Raw genomic sequence first — 17,880 nt, 5'->3', positions numbered from 1 at the left:
ATCCAAACATGGAGAAGCTCTATACAGTCAGCAAAAACAAGACCAGGAGCTGACTGTGGCTCAGATCATGAACTCCTTATTGCCAAATTCAGACTTAAATTGAAGAAAGTAGGGAAAGCCACTAGACCATTCAGGTATGACCTAAATCAAATCCCTTATGATTCTACAGTGAAAGTGAGAAATAGATTTAAGGGCTTAGATCTGATAGAGTGCCTGATGAACTATGGACAGAGGTTCGTGACAATGTAGAGCAGACAGGGATCAAGACCATTATCATGGAAAGGAAATGCAAAAAAGCAAAATGGCTGTCTGAGGAGGCCTGACAAATAGCTGTGAAAAGAAGAGAAGCAAAAAGCAAAGGAGAAAAGGAAAGATATAAGCATCTGAATGCAGAGTTCCAAAGAATAGCAAAAAGAGATAAGAAAGCCTTCCTCAGTGATCAATGCAAAGAAATAGAGGAAAACAACAGAATGGGAAAGACTAGGGATCTCTTCAAGAAAATTAGAGATACCAAGGGAACATTTCATGCAAAGATGGGCTTGATAAAGGACAGAAACAGTATGGACCTAACAGAAGCAGAAGATATTAAGAAGAGATGGCAAGAATACACAGAAGAACCGTGCAAAAAATATCTTCATGACCCAGATAATCACGATGGTGTGATCACTGACCTAGAGCCAGACATCCTGGAATGTGAAGTCAAGTGGGCCTTAGAAAGCATCACTACGAACAAAGCTAGTGGAGGTGATGGAATTCCAGTTGAGCTATTTCAAATCCTGAAAGATGATGCTGTGAAAGTGCTGCACTCAATATGCCAGCAAATTTGGAAAACTCAGCAGTGGCCAGAGGACTGGAAAAGGTCAGTTTTCATTCCAATCCCAAAGAAAGGCAATGCCAAAGAATGCTTAAACTACCGCACAATTGCACTCACCTCACACGCTAGTAAAGTAATGCTCAAAATTCTCCAAGCTAGGTTTCAGCAATACATGAACCATGAACTTCCAGATGTTCAAGCTGGTTTTAGAAAACGCAGAGGAACCAGAGATCAAATTGCCAATATCCACTGGATCATGGAAAAAAACAAGAGAATTCCAGAAAAACATCTATTTTTGCTTTATTGAATATGTCAAAGCCTTTGAGTGTGGATCACAATAAACTGGAAAATTCTGAAAGAGATGGGAACACCAGACCACCTGACCTGCCTCTTGAGAAATCTGTATGCAGGTCAGGAAGCAACAGTTAGAACTGGACATGGAACAACAGATTGGTTCCAAATAGGAAGAAGAGTACGTCAAGGCTGTATATTGTCACCCTGCTTATTTAACTTCTAGGCAGAGTACAAGATGAGAAACACTGGGCTGGAAGAAGCACAAGCTGGAATCAAGATTGCTGGTACAAATCTCAATAACTTCAGAATGCAGATGACACCACCCTTATGGTAGAAAGTGAAGAGGAACTAAAAAACCTCTTGATGAAAGTGAAAGTGGAGAGTGAAAAAGTTGGCTTAAAACTCAACATTCAGAAAACGAAAATCATGGCATCTGGTCCCATCACTTCATGGCAAATAGATGTGGAAACAGTGGCAGACTTTATTTTTGGAGGCTCCAAAATCACTGCAGATGGTGAATGCAGCCATGAAATTAAAAGACGCTTACTCTTTGGAAGGAAAGTTATGACCAACCTAGACAACATATTCAAAAGCAGAGACATTACTTTGCCAACAAAGGCCCATCTAGTCAAGGCTATGGTTTTTGCAATAGTCATGTATTGATGTGAGAGTTGGACTATGAAGAAAGTGAGCGCAGAAGAATTGATGCTTTTGAAGTGTGATGTTGGAGAAGACTCTTGAGAGTCCCATGGACTGCAAGGAGATCCAACCAGTCCATCCTAAAGGAGATCAGTCCTGGGTGTTCTTTGGAAGGACTAATGCTGAAGCTGAAACTCCAATACTTTGGCCCACTAATGCGAAGAGCTAACTCATTTGAAAAGATCCTGATTTGGGCAAAGATTGAAGGCAGGAGGAGAAGGCGACAACAGAGGATGAGATGGTTAGATGACATCAGGGACTCAGTGGACATGGGTTTGGGTAAATTCCAGGAGTTGGTGATGGATAGGGAGGCCCGGCATGCTGCAGTTCATGGGGTTGCAAAGAGTCAGACATGACTGGGCAACTGAACTGAACTGAACTGACTGACAAACTTGAGTGTCATGTGTTAAACTGGAACTTCTGCAGGTACAAATAATAAAATTTTGAAAATAGTTGGTGGGGAAGGATTTATTTTATACATTCTGGGTATTTGGTATCCTTTCCAAAAACAAAACAAAACAAAACAAACAACCAACACTTCCTTGGAAGGTGGATGTACAGGAAATACATTTACAAGTGTCAAGATATTTAAATACAAATGTCCAAGTCACCATTAAGAAGGAATTTGAAGTGGGAATACAGTCGATCTTTTTGTAAATAAGAATTAATTATATATGATGCAAAAAGCCCATAATAATTAATTTACTGGACATGTAAAATGTGCTAGATTCTTTTTATTTAAGTGAAATGATAGCCAGTAAAACCTACTTTATATTGTCATTTTTATTAATTTATACTTAGCAGATATACCCATGTTATAAAAGCAGACACTTTTTCCATTTGTTTGTTTATCATATTTTTACATAAGTGAATTGATAGAGATATAATAAATATAGTAAGCTCCAAAAAATAATGTTTCCTGTGACAGAGATTGTGACAAAGACTAAAATTCTTTGCTAGCCTTTAACTAGTTATAAAATAGCCTATCCCTAAGATTAATTTGAACCTACTGTGACTTATAAAATAATTGAATGTACAACCAAATCTTTATAGGTTGCAGAGAATTGAAAAGGGGTGGATGGGTAAGACGGTTAAATGTCTTTTTTTTTTTTTTAGGGTATGAGTTTTTCTGTAAAACCTTAGAAAAACCTTTGGCCCAGAAAGTTGAGTAGGGATTAAGTTCTTGCAGGGGAAAAAAAAAATAAAAAAAGTTTGTTCCTTTAAGGTATTATAAGGATCACAGCTTTTGGGGTACATACTCTCTGGTTATGACTGGTACTGAAATGTCAAAGCTCAAAATCCCAAACCATTAAATTGCGTGCCTTAATCAGGCAAGCTTGTCTACTCTCATTGTTCTGGATCAGCCAAGGACTGCCTGAGTTTCTTTCATTCTTTTGGCTGGGTGGACACCTCCCCCTGCCCTTCAGTTGTATAGTTTATGTTTTTTTTTCCCCCAAAGAAAGTCATTTTCCCCCTATTATACTTATTTATCAAACCTTTACTTATAAAACTCTTATGTGTTAACTATATAGAGAATGAGGAAAAGAAATATGACCACTGAATTGATCAAACAAGAGTATACTTTGACTTTATGTATCTAGATGTTTCAGAGGAGAAACACATATAAACAAAAATTTTTAATATTGATTCATAAAGTAGTTTATACAATATAAAAGATAGCAATCTCATATATATATATATATCCATGTGATACAGATGTCTGTATCTACAGATCTATAGATACATATATATACAGAGAATTAGTAGCATGCTAGGCAGGCCTTGATTGAGAAGGAAATGGCAACCCACTGCAGTATTCTTGTCTGGAGAATCCCATGGACAGAGGAGCCTGGCAGGCTACAGTCCATGGAGTCGCAAGAATTGGACATGACTTAGTGAGAAAACCACCACCACTACCAGGCAGGCCTTGAATGCTATTTCAGTTCAGTTCAATTCAGTCACTCAGTCTTGTCCGACTCTTTGCGACCCAATGGACTGCAGCACACCAGTCCTCCCTGTCTATCACCAACTCCTGGAGTTTACCCAAACTCACGTCCATTGGGTTGGTGATGCCATCTAACCATCTCATCCTCTGTCCTCCCCTTCTCCTCTTGCCCTCAATGTTTCCCAGCATCAGGGTCTATTCAAATGAGTCAGCTCTTCGCATCAGGTGGCCAAAGTACTGGAGTTTCAGCTTTAGCATCATTCCTTCCAAAGAAATCCCAGGGCTGATCTCCTTTAGAATGGACTGGTTGGATCTCCTTGCAGTCCAAGGGACTCTCAAGAGTCTGCTCCAGCACCACAGTTCAAAATCACCAATTCTTTGGCACTCAGCTTTCTTTACAGTCCAACTCTCACATCCATACATGAATACTGGAAAAACCATAGCCTTGACTACACAACCTTTGTTGACAAAGTAATGTCTCTGCTTTTTAATATGCTGTCTAGGTTGGTAGTAACTTTCCTTCCAAGGAGTAAGCGTCTTTTAATTTCATGGCTGCAGTCACCATCTGCAGTGATTTTGAAGCCCCCCAAAATAAAGTCTGACACTATTTACACTGTTTCCACATCTATTTGCCATGAAGTGATAGGACCAGATGCCATGACCTTAGTTTTCTGAATGTTGAGCTTTAAGCCAACTTTTTCACTCTCCACTTTCACTTTCATCAAGAGGCTCTTTAGTTCTTCTTCACTTTCTGCCATAAGGGTGGTGTCATCTGCATTTCTGAGGTTATTGATATATCTCCCGGCAATCTTGACTCTAGCTTGTGCTTCATCCAGCCCAGCGTTTCTCATGATGTAGTCTGCATAGGAGTTAAATAAGCAGGGTGACAATATATAGCCTTTACGTACTCCTTTTCCTATTTGGAACCAGTCTGTTGTTCCATGTCCAGTTCTAACTGTTGCTTCCTGACCTGCATACAGATTTCTCAAGAGGCAGGTCAGGTCATCTGGTATTCCCGTCTCCTTCAGAATTTTCCACAGTTTACTGTGATCCACACAGTCGATAGCTTTGGCATATTCAATAAAGCAAAAATAGATGTTTTTGTGGAACTCTCTTGCTTTTTTACTGATTGACCGGATGTTGGCAACTTGATCTCTGGTTTTTCTGCCTTTTCTAAAACCAGCTTGAACATCTGGAAGTTCATGATTCACGTATTGCTGAAACCTGGCTTGGAGAATTTGGGGCATTTCTTTGCTAGTGTGCGAGATGAGTGCAATTGTGTGGTAGTTTGAGCATTCTTTGGCATTGCCTTTCTTTGGGATTGGAATGAAAACTGACCTTTTCCAAGTGGCCACTGCTGAGTTTTCCAAATTTGCTGGTATATTGAATGCAGCACATTCACAGCATCATCCTTTAGGATTTGAAATAGCTCAACTTGAATTCCATCACCTCCACTAGCTTGGTTTTAATGCTATTTACATGGGATATGTATAGTCTGGCTTATAATTAAAAAAAAAAAAAAAAAAAAGACTTGTTTGCTGATTCATCCCAATGATGTCTGAAGACTTTTTTCCCCCATTCTATAACAGGCAAGCAAATTGTTTGAAACACATGGGGCACATTGTTAATTATCTAAAACAGGAAGTTTCTCTCTGCTGTCCTATAAACCAGTGCACTTTAATGTGCACAACCTGGGGAGTTTGTTAAAATGAAAATTATAATTCAGGGAGTACTGGGTAGGCCCTGAGATTCTCTAGCTTTGGTTTAGTCATTGAGTTATGTCTGACTCTTTGTGATCCCATGGACTGTAGCCCACCAGGCTCATCTGTACATGGGATTTCCCAAGCAAGAATGCTAGAGTGAGTTGCCATTTCCTTCTCCAGGGGATCTTCCTGAATCAGGGATCAAACCACATTTTCTGCATCTCTGGACTGCCAGGCAAATTCTTTATCCCTGAGCTACCTGGAAAACCAGAAACTCCTATGTGCTGCTGCTGCTGTTGTGTGGATCATACTTTGAAGAATGAGGCTGTTAGTTGTGTTTCAAAGAATTCTTTCCTCTTCCTGTATGCAACCCTGTATGGATTTGACTGTTTTCTGGTTGGCTGTAGGTTTTTAAAAGTCTTCTTCTGCTGCTAAGACACTTCAGTCATGTCTGACTGTTTGCAACTCTATGGACTGTAGCTTGCTAGGCTCCTCTCTCCCTGGTGTTCTCCAGGCAAGAATACTGGAGTGGGTTGCCATGCCCTCTTCCAGGGGATCTTCCCTATCCAGGTATCAAACATGTGTCTCCTGTGGCTCCTGCATTGCAGCCAAATTCTTTACTGCTGAGCCACCAGGGAAGCCCAAAAAGTCTACTAGGCTAGTTCAAAGAAATCTATCTGAATAAGCTGGTCTCTCCCCAAAGCACAGCTCTTATGCAGCTTAGGTTACTGGAAGTGACATTGTTGGGTATCAGACATTGGTATTTATCGGGAGCCGCGTTAGGCATTACTGACAAAATGGAGGCACGGTCCCCAGACCCCTCTCCTCATTACGCAGACACGGATGCCAGGATGAAGGAGTTAGGCCTTGTAATTCTGACTTGTCTTTTCCTCTCCTCGGCTGAGTTGACTGAAAAGGAATATTAAGGTGCTTATTGTTCTTAAGAGGAGCATGAGAAGGCACAAAGCCTTCTGCAGTTGTGTTCAGAAAATAATTCATAAAGTTAATTGTTGACATTTGTTCAAGGACTTTTACAAAAGAGTGTTCCAGGATGAGCACATAGGCCGTAGCTTAAGGCCATGAGAGGGATTGCTATTTGAAGCCTATTTGTGAAGAGAATGTTTATGGCAAAGGAGTTTACTGAATTTAGGGCTTAGAAATAATTAAAATAGTTAGAAGTTAAAGTTTTAAGGAATGTTGTAAAGTTAGCATATTTTACTATAGCTTGTAGAAGTTAGGAATTTTTAGAGACACTATAGCTACAAGCCTTTTTAAGATATAGTGAGCTTAGGATGTTAGGGGAAAACAGGATTTAGGAAGATAAGTAGTAAACTGAGGAATTACATGAGTTACAATGTAATCACAAATTAACTATAGGACATATTAGAGGAGGTCGATAATAGATGATAAGGCTGATTCCGAGAGAATCACTGAAGCAGGAACTCTGTTTGAAGAGCAACAGTGACTTACGGAGATAATAAATCTGGGAGAGGGGGAACTGAAAATGTCAAACCTCTGGCCTAATGTTTTGTAAAAGTATAAAAGAGAATCTTAAACTTGAAATAAACAGGAAGTCCATAGAAAACTGAGAGACTGTCTCATTGGCCAACACTGTCCATCTCTTCAGGTTGAATCCCTGGCTGCTGGAGTTGGACTTTGGCAGGTGTCATTTCCTCCAGACTCAGAGATAATAATGCAAGGTATCAGCAGCAGCAAAATGCCTTTAGGATTATACAGGGAGGAAAACAAATAGGAAAAAGTAATTACCTGTGATGGCATTTTGAAATCATAGTGGAGTAATCCCAGTTCTGGCAAACATAACAGAGCTGGGTGGCCATTGAGGATCTTGTCTGAGACATGTTTTTGCACCACACAAAACTTGAAATTTCTGAAGTAACGCAAGATCACAACCTTTCAAGAACCCAGTCATTTTTGTTCAAAAATTATTAACCAATTACTAACCAATTACTGGTGCCCATTTGTGTGTCAGCTATCCACGTGTTTTTTTCGATTGTGGGTTTCTCAAAAAATACATTTTTGGCTGTAGTCCATATTATTAAACCCTTGTGTAGATTTTATCCCTAGAATCACAGCAAATCTGTTTATGAAACCATGGAAGAAATTCAGAGTACCTCATGTGAAATGTGGACTGATACCCCTAGCACAATTCATCTAAACTGCATACTTCTGCAATGGACTTATTTTGATGGACATTTATGGAAGATATGATTTTCTCAGTCTCTTTGGCCATTCTAAAATATCCAACTTTGGCATATACTCTGACCACTTTGTTGTTCAGTCGCTCAGTCACGTGTGACTCTTTGTGACCCCATGGACTACAACACATCAGGCTTCTCTGTCCTTCACCATCTCCTGGAACTTGCTCAAACTCATGTCCACTGAGTCAGTGATGCTATCCAATCATCTCGTCCTCTGCCATCCTCTTCTCCTCCTGCCTTCAATCCTTCCCACTTACTAACATTTACCAATTTGCTTCTTCCTTCCAGGCTCTGCATCATCTGGCCAGACTATTAGCAACTACATAAACTGCTATAGTCCATGAAATAACTGCTGCATCCATAAAATAAAAAGACGCTTGATCCTTGGAAGAAAAATTATGACCAACCTAGATAGCATATTGCAAAGCAGAGACATTACTTTGCCAACAAATGTCTGTCTAGTCAAGGCTATGGTTTTTCCAGTAGTCATGTATGGATGTGAGAGTTGGACTATAAAGAAAGTTGAGCACCGAAGAATTGATGCTTTTGAACTGTGGTGTTGGAGAAGACTCTTGAGAGTCACTTGGACTGCAAGGAGATCCAACCAATCCATCCTAAAGGAGATCAGTCCTGGGTGTTCATTGGAAGGACTGATGCTGAAGCTGAAACTCCAATACTTTGGCCACCTGATACGAAGAGCTGACTCATTTGAAAAGATCTTGATTTTGGGAAAGATTGAAGGCAGGAGGAGAAGGGGAGGACAGAGGATGAGATGGTTGGATGGCATCACATACTCAATGGACATGAGTTTGAGTCCATTGGTGATGGAGTTGGTGATGGACAGGGAGGCCTTGTGTGCTTCAGTTCATGGAGTCACAAAGAGTTGGACATGACTGAGCGACTGAACTGAGTTCATGAACTTTAGTTTAAAAGTTTTAATTTCTCAATGTCATTTGGTATAGATCAGAAATGGGTCCATCAAACTGGACCCTTATTCAAAATTAGCAAATTGACTCATAAACTCTACATATGAACAAGTTCCAGATGCAACAAAATTATATCTCATTCATCTTTGTTGTGTGTATGTTAGTCGCTCAGTTGTGTCCAACTCTTTGCAACCCAATGGAATGTAACTCACCAGGCTACTCTGTCCATGGAATTCTCCAGGCAAGACTACTGGAGTGGGTTGACATTTCCTCCTCCAGGGGATCTTTCCAACCCAGGGATTGAACCCAGGTCTCCCTAATTGCAGGCAGACTTTACTGTCTGAGCCACCAGGGAAGCCCAACTTTGTTGAGTATCTTCCAAATCCTATTCTTGTAAATTTGCCACATATGTTTTAAAGATGAAAATTGGCAAAAATCCTTAAATTCTTTATGAATGTAACATTTTTATTTCTTGCTCTTATTATAAATTTTACCATAATCTCCCACTAAACTCAAGATCATGTTAACTATATTCTAATTATTTACTATTCTATATTCATCACAGAGGAAACATTTCTCCACTTAGTAATGTCTTCAGTCAAGGATGACGCTATTTCTAAAAGAGGTGCATAGTGAGATGTGTTTCATTGGAAATTTGGGGATCAGCCTATTTCCTGTCTTTCAATTATTCTGCAGTATCCTCATAACAGTTAGCAAAGTCTAATCCTTTCTGACAAATGCCTTAACTTTCACATAGGAGATATGGTAAAGCTGTAATTCAGCTGGTACGTAATTCTGCAAGTTTAAGACCAATATCTGGGTCTGGTCTTCAGTGATTTCTGTTCTCAGCCGTGCCCTAGTCTTCAATAGGTCACAAATCATTAGGATATAATTTAGGAATTTCATTTGTCATTTATTTCGTTTCATTTATCAAATACTGTAGGAAATAATTTTAACTCCTCCATAGTACAGGGAACCTAAGGCCCCTAGTTTCATCCTAACTCACAGACAGTTGTGTGCTTTCACAGCACCCATTCACCTGTACGTCCTTTCCTAGGTGCACCACCAGTTTAATTTCCCATAAAGTTCCTGCATTACACAGAAGCTGACTTCACTCCAGTTCTGGAGAAGAGCTCTGATTTTCCTTACACAATCGGTACATTTCATCCCCCTAACAATATTCCAACTTAGTCATGGGTGGATATGTAACATAGTTTGCTCATTTAGGCTGAATAGAAAGATAAGGCAATGGCACCCCACTCCAGTATTCTTGCCTTGAAAATCCCATGGACGGAGGAGCCTGGAAGGCTGCAGTCCATGGGGTCGCTGAGGGTCGGACACGACTGAGCGACTTCACTTTCACTTTTCACTTCTATGCATTGGAGAAGGAAATGGCAACCCACTCCAGTGTTCTTGCCTGGAGAATCCCAGGGACGGGGGAGCCTGGTGGGCTGCCGTCTATGGGTTCTCACAGAGTCGGACACGACTGAAGCGACTTAGCAGCAGCAGGAAAATCATATACTCATATGAAGGTTAGAGTTGCTTGGTCATTTTTTTCCACGTGCAGTTAGAGAAGCAGAGTAAGAAAAAGGCTACACGTAAGACAGAAGCAAGAGGAGAAATGCTCAGACAAGTGGCATCTGCAGCCCAGTGAGACAATGTGTGAATATCGTTCTATCACTTTTGGTCTTTACAGTTACACCCCACACTTCCCAATCCTCACCCTAAAAGTGACATCTTATTAAGCCAATTGGAATAGGGGTTTCTATGGCATAAGAGAATAAAGATTATTACTGCTATATCCTCAATGAATACATGGTTCTAAATAATCACAAGCAATAACTTCATATGTTAGTTTATTACTGAATCCTTTGGAAACTTAGAAACTTGTCCTACAATATAAACAGATATTTTGTTTTCTCTCATTCCTACTTAGCTTAATGAACAATTCTAAATACCACATCTTCCTAATTTTTTAAACTCATTTACTGTATTTGTCATGACTCTAGAATCATGAACATAGAAAGTTTAAACTGTTTTAAGCAAAAAGAGGGAATTATAATCACATCTTATGTAAGTTCATAATAACAAAACTGATTCATGGGGTTACAAAGAGTTGGATACAACTTAGCAACTTTACAACAACCAAAAGACGTAAATAGGTATCAAGAGTTACAATGGTATTACGACTTTCTCTCCTTCATCTCTACCATCTCTCAGTTTTCCACCTTTCTTCATTGGATTTTCTCTTAACTGTGATTTATTCTTGACTGAGTTAGATGGTGACTGGTTTCACTGTGTTTATAATCAGTTACTCTATCCACGAATTTGAACTATCTGGATTGAATGGGTTTTAGATACATGTGCACAGATGGAGGGATAGATGGGGAAAAGTCCCACTGAAACAACATATATTAAAACGTGGGAAGAAACAGTTTGCTAAAGGAAAATGTATGTGGTGATACCTTAAATTTAAGTTCTGATTGTGTTACAAACTTTTCGTGTGTATGTAGTTTAGATTATATTTTAGAAGAAAAAGAACGGAGAGAGAGCTATTATAACATTCTCCTATTCTTTGGGTCTGTTTCTCCTACTCTCTGTGTCTGATCCTGTGAGAAATACTGTACACAGAGATAGGCTTAGGAATTGACAGGATGCATTTTAAGATGAGTTCACTGGCAGCCAACTATTCATATTCCCACACCCTCCACTGTAGGGAGTTTGAGGGATTTGGGGCTGATTAAGGATAAAAACATGACCACAAGGTGGCAGTAGCATACACAAACTGTATTTGAGTGCTTTAACAGATTTCACTCACAGAATGAGATCATTTAGGAGGGCATGGCAACCCCAATTCCAGTATTCTTGCCTGGAGAATCCCATGCATGGAGGATACTGGTGGGTTACAGTCCATAGGGTCCAAAAAGTAGGACACACCTGAAGTGACTTAGCACACATGTATGCTGAGGCTATGGTAGGGGCATCACTATTCAGAAGAGGAGTGAAGGGAAGGGAAGCTAGATTAGGAACGTGTATGTCTAGATAATGTCACTAGAAGTGTTGTGCAGAGCTTCTGGGTCTGAGAATTCCAGAGGGAAGCAGTGATTTGATCTCCTGAAGAGTCTGCAGGTAATTTTACTATAGTTAATGAGTGTTAGGCATAGTTTCATGGGTTATACAAAGCAAACAAGCTCTACGTGGCTAAATGTACATATTTGGGCTATGTTTAAAATAATTGGGTGTGTAAAAATCTGCATGCACCAGGCTTCAGAGCTAACAAGCCTTTGCATGCTGTGAAGAAGTAAACAACCTAGAAGCCAGTATACAGAGGACATCTTTGGCTCCTTTATATAACACCCACCAAATGTTATTATGAGGAGTGTGTTTATGAAATGTGAAAAGCAAGGTGGAATTTTTGAATCCCACCAGATGTTTCATTAAATTCACTTGAAGCCATTCTGTTTGCAACCCCTGTACTGTATTTGGTGTAGTTGCTCATTCTTACTGATTTCTTTCTTTTTAAAAGTCCCCTCTAATCACTTCTCTGTCATAAGTATATGCCTTTTTGTATTTCTGTTTCAGTTTTGCCGTTGTTATTGCTTTAACCCGAGCATTGAAGAGAATAAAAGGCAATCATAAAATCACAATCAACTAATCTGCTGAAAGAATGGAAACCAAGTATTTTCAACAAATATTTAATACCCACCATGTGCACAGCAGTAATTAAAATCCATAAAATACCTTGTTCTCATGGGCATGTCAGTATAGTGGATTGCAAATGTTTAGCCTGGATTTAAATACAGGAATCAGAATATCTCTACTTACTGAGTAAATGGAGGTAATTTTTACATGTATTCTAGTGTATCTCAAGTAAATAAATAACATCAATTAGGTTAATTATATTTATTTAATATAGTCTACAGACTTTATTTTTTGGGCTCCAAAATCACTGCAGATGGTGATTGCAGCCATGAAATTAAAAGACGCTTACTCCTTGGAAGGAAAGTTATGAACCACCTAGAGAGCATATTAAAAAGCAGAGACATTACTTTGGCAACAAAGGTCCGTCTAGTTAAGGCTACGGTTTTTCCTGTGGTCATGTATGGATGTGAGAGTTGGACTGTGAAGAAAGCTGAGCGCTGAAGAATTGATGCTTTTGAACTATGGTGTTGGAGAAGACTCTTGAGAGTCCCCTGGACTGCAAGGAGATGCAACCAGTCCATCCTAAAGGAGATCAGTCCTGGGTGTTCATTGGAAGGACTGATGTTGAAGCTGAAACTCCAGTACTTTGGCCACCTCATGTGAAGAGTTGACTCTTTGGAAAAGACTCTGATGCTGGGAGGGATTGGGTGCAGGAGGAGAAGGGGACGACAGAGGATGAGATGGCTGGATGGCATCACTGACTCGATGGACATGAGTTTGAGTGAACTCCAGGAATTGGTGATGGACAGGGAGGCCTGGTGTGCTGCAATTCATGGGGTCGCAAAGAGTCGGACATGACTGGACTGAACTGAACTGAACTGAACTTACTTTTTATAAGAATGTTTCTAGTCTTATAGTCAGAATTTAATTCTTTAGATTAATACCTCATTCTTGAATCACAATTCCATTAAAATCCTTACTCTTGAAGTTATTTTTCATCTTATTTACTAAAGGCTGGAATTTACTTAAAGGTACTCCTTTAATCACATATTATATATCCTATGATGACATGCACACATTTTCTCAAGGTTTCTACAACATCCATAGTATAGTGAAACATTTATTTGTTGATGATTGTTAAACGAGGAATCAAATTTCATTTTAATGCTTTCTTGAGTTGACAGCAATAGTAATTTATCCATTATTATTATTTTTGCATAAATAAAGTTACACGTTTAGGTATAATTTAATCCTTATACTCCTCTGTATTTCCTACACAAGCAATAAACATTTTTAAAATTCAAATTTATTAGTTACTCTCTGTCATTTCCTTCTGACTGGGTCATCTGTATACTGGGATAGTTTTATTTCTAACAAAAAATTTGGCTCAATTTGGCTCAATCAATAATTTAAAAAAATCATTATTTCACATAATCCAAAGTGAAGAGACAAGATGGACCACTCCTATGGCAGAAAGTGAAGAAGAAATAAAGAGCCTCTTGATGAAAGTGAAAGAGGAGAGTGAAAAAGTTGGCCTAAAACTCAACACTCAGAAAACTAAGATCATGGCATCTGGTCCCATCACTTCATTGCAAATAGATAGGGAAACAGTGGCAGACTTTATTTTGGGGAGCTCCAAAACCACTGCAGATGGTGACTAGAGCCATGGAATTAAAAGATTCTTACTCTTTGGAAGGAAAGTTATGACCAACCTAGACAGTGTATTAAAAAGCAGAGACATTACTTTGTCAACAAAGGTCCGTCTAGTCAAGGCTATGGCTTTTCCAGTAGTCATGTATGGATGTGAGAGTTGGACTATAAAGAAAGCTGAGTGCCAGAGAATTGAAGCTTTTGAACTGTGGTGTTGGAGAAGACTCTTGAGAGTCCCTTGGACTGCAAGGAGATCCAACCAGTCCATCCTAAAGGAGATCAGCCCTGAATATTCATTGGAGGGACTGATGCTGAAGCTGAAACTCCAATACTTTGGCCACCTGATGCAAAAAGCTGACTCATTTGAAAAGACCCTGATGCTGGGAAAGATTGAAAGCAGAAGGAGAAGGGGATGACAGAGGATGGTTGGATGGAATCACCGACTCAATGGGCATAAGTTTGAGTAAACTCTGGGAGTTGGTGTTGGACAGGGAGGCCTGGTGTGCTTCAGTCCATGGGGTGGCAGAGTCAGACACAACTGAGCGACTGAACTGAATTGATACACAGTAGGATCAAGAATCTGGGGCCATTTTCTGCCATTTTCTAGGCTATATCTTTGCTTGTAAACTTTCACTTCAGAGTAGCTCTCTTCATGGTCTGATTATAGCAATATTTAGGACAACAATTTTCCTCATTTATATACTGGGTATATGTGTTTCTCCTTCAAATGAAGAATAAAAACCATTTTCCATCTTACCAGGTCAACTCAGAGCATATGCCCAGTTTTTGACTAATAATAAATGGCAGGGGAATTATTGTTCCTGGATGACTTTTCTACCCAAATAAATGATTTCAAAGTAACTGGTTTAGGAAAGTAGGACCATCCTCTCTGGAACTAGAGATAGACTGAGTAACTTGAAAGGAAGAGGAGAGAAAATTGATAATAGACAAGAGATTGGAGAAATATTGCATTAGTTTATATTACTGTGTTACAGAGTATCACAGATTTAGTGGTTTAAAACAATATCCATTTATTATGTCATAGTTTCTGAAGATCATAAATCTGGATAGGCATGACTGAGATCTCTGCTCAGTTCTCAAAGGGGTGATATTGAAGTATTGGCAGATTGTGTTCTCTGAATCACAGAATCCTCTTTCAAGCTCACTGAGTTCAGCAGAATTGGTTATGGTTGTAGGACGGAAATTCTTATTTCCCTGTTATCAGCTGGGGACTATTCTCAGCTCCTAGTCAGTTCAGTTCAGTCGCTCAATCAGGTCCAACTCTTTAAAACCCCATGGACTGCAACACTCCAGGCTTCCCTGTCCATCACCAACTCCCAGAGCTTGCTCAAACTCATGTCCATTGAGTCAGTGATGCCATCTAACCATTTCCTCCTCTGTCATCCCCTTCTCCTCCCACCTTCAATCTTTCCCAGCATCAGGGTCTTTTCCAGTGAGTCAGTATTGGAGCTTCAGCTTTACCATCACTCCTTCCAATGAATATTCAGGACTGATTTCCTTGAGGATTTACTGGCTTTATCTCCTTGTTGTCCAAAGGACTCTCAAGAGTCTTCTACAAGCATAGTTCAAAAGCATCAATTCTTTGGCTCTCAGATTTCTTTATGGTCCAACTCTCACATCCATACACGACTACTGGAAAAAGCATTGCCTTGACTAGATGGACCTTTGTTGGCAAAATAATGTCTCTGCTTTTTAATACACTGTCTAGGTTGGACATAGATTCAAAGAGCAAACGTCTTTTAACTTCAGGGCTGGAGTCACCATCTGCAGTTTATGGAGCCCCAGAAAATGAAATCTGTCACTCTTTCCATTGTTTCCCCATCTATTTGCCATGAAGTGATGCGACTGGATGTCATGATCTTTGTTTTATGAATTCTGAGTTTAAAGCCAGCTCTTTCACTCTCCTCTTTCACTTTCATCAAGAAACTTTCTAGTTCCTCTTCACTTTCTGCCATAAGGGTGGTGTCATCTGCATAGCTGAGATTATTGATATTTATTCCTGCAATTTTGATTCCAGCTTGAGCTTCATCCAGCCTGGCATTTCACATGGTGTACTCTGCATTTAAGCTAAATAAGCAGAGTGAAAATACACAGTCTTGACATACTCCTTTTCCAATTTAGAACCAGTCCGTTGTTCCATGTCCAGTTCTAACTGTTGCTTCTTGATCTGCATATAGGTTTCTCAGGAGTCAGGTGAGATGATCTGGTATTTCTATCTCCTTAAGAATTTTACACAGTTTGTGGTCCATACAGTCAAAGGTTTTGGCATAGTCAATAAAGCAGAATTAGATGTTTCTCTGGAATTCTCTTGATTTTTCTGTGATCCAACAGATATTGGCAATTTGATCTCTGGTTCCTCTGCCTTTTCTAAATATGGCTTGCACATCTGGAAGTTCTTGTTTCACATACTGTTGAAGGCTAACTTGGAAAATTTTGAGAATTTCTTTGCTAGTGTGTGAGATAAATGCAATTTTGTAGTGGTTTGAAAATTCTTTGGTATTGCCTTTCTTTGGGAATGGAATGAAAACTGACCTTTTCCAGTCCTGTGGCCACTGTTGAGTTTTCCAAATTTGCTGGCAAATTGAGTGCAGCATGTTCACAGCATCATCTTTTAGGATTTGAAATAGCTCAGCTGGAATTCCATCACCTCCACTAGCTTCATTTGTAGTGATCCTCCCTAAGGCCCACTTTCCTTTGCACTCCAGGATGTCAGGCTCTAGGTGAGTGATCACACCATCATGGTCATTTGGGTCATTAAAATCTTTTTTGTATGTTTTTTGTACCAGTTCCTGGTTGTTACCTACATGTCTTGCAATATAGTCTCCTTCAGTTTAAAAGACCAACATAGAGAATCTCTCTCACATTGAATTCCTATCAGGTATTCCTTTCTATTTCTTCTGGGTTAGAGTCCCTTTTATGGGTTTATCTGACAAGGAGAGGCCCACTGAATAACTTTCTTCTCTTAAGGTCAACTGTATCCTGCATGATAACATAATCATAAGGGTTGTTTTCTATTATATTCATAAGTAAAACTGCTCATAGTCACGAAAAATAAATTATACAGTGCATTTACCTCCGAGATTAGGGATTTGGGGGGAGGGGTGGGCATCATTCAATTCTGCTACCTCAAATATCTTTTAGAAAACAGATGTGCACTACTGAAGGAAAATAAAGAAGAAATAATAGTAGAATAATTTCCTGATTTCACAAATGTGTGACTATCTTTTCAGTTTTGTTCCAAACTGAAATTTGGTTAAAAACATGGAGAAATGGAGGCTATAGGTAAAATCATAGGTTCAATTTGATATTTAATGCCTGAGATGTTTTCAAGGACTACTTCAAAAAATTCATTGGTAATTTTAGAAAATGAAAAAAAAAAAAAAAATTCAGCTGCCTGCATCTACTTGTAGGGTCTAGCTAACTTGTATCCTCTGTCACATTTCTAAACTAGTAATTTGGGAAAACTCTAGCAAATGCATTAAATTTTAACAAATTTAAAATCCTGTATTGAATAAGAGTAGACAAGACCTTGAAGAGACTTACTTCATATAGAAATCCCCATGTCAGTAACTGAGAAATGAGGCATGGAGAACAGGAAACACAGAGCCATCTAAGAAGTGAAGTCTACTTCCATTCCATGGGCTACTTCCATAAGATAAGCAGAGTCCCTGTTTGTCAAAGTTCACTGTGAGAATCCGCTCTTACCACTGTTTCTCTGTGTTATTGCTCAGTGTGGATGTAGGTCAGTCAGATAATCCATTTTAATCTTGAATGCACATGCCAAAAAATCTCTGAACTAAACTTGTATTTGTTTTTCCTCCTCTGTCAGCTAATCTTAAGGAACTCCTCCAGAGGCCATAGGTCTGAGCTTAGGGGGAGATATTCATGCAATAGGAGAAGGGATGATGGAGATCTGTGAGATTACATATTTTTGCTGCTTATCATGCCTTCTAGATCTGTTCAACTT

This window comes from Bos taurus, chromosome 1 (genome assembly GCF_002263795.3).
Source record: "Bos taurus isolate L1 Dominette 01449 registration number 42190680 breed Hereford chromosome 1, ARS-UCD2.0, whole genome shotgun sequence".
Taxonomy (NCBI): Eukaryota; Metazoa; Chordata; class Mammalia; order Artiodactyla; family Bovidae; genus Bos; species Bos taurus.
Note: the sequence above shows the minus strand (reverse complement) of the source record.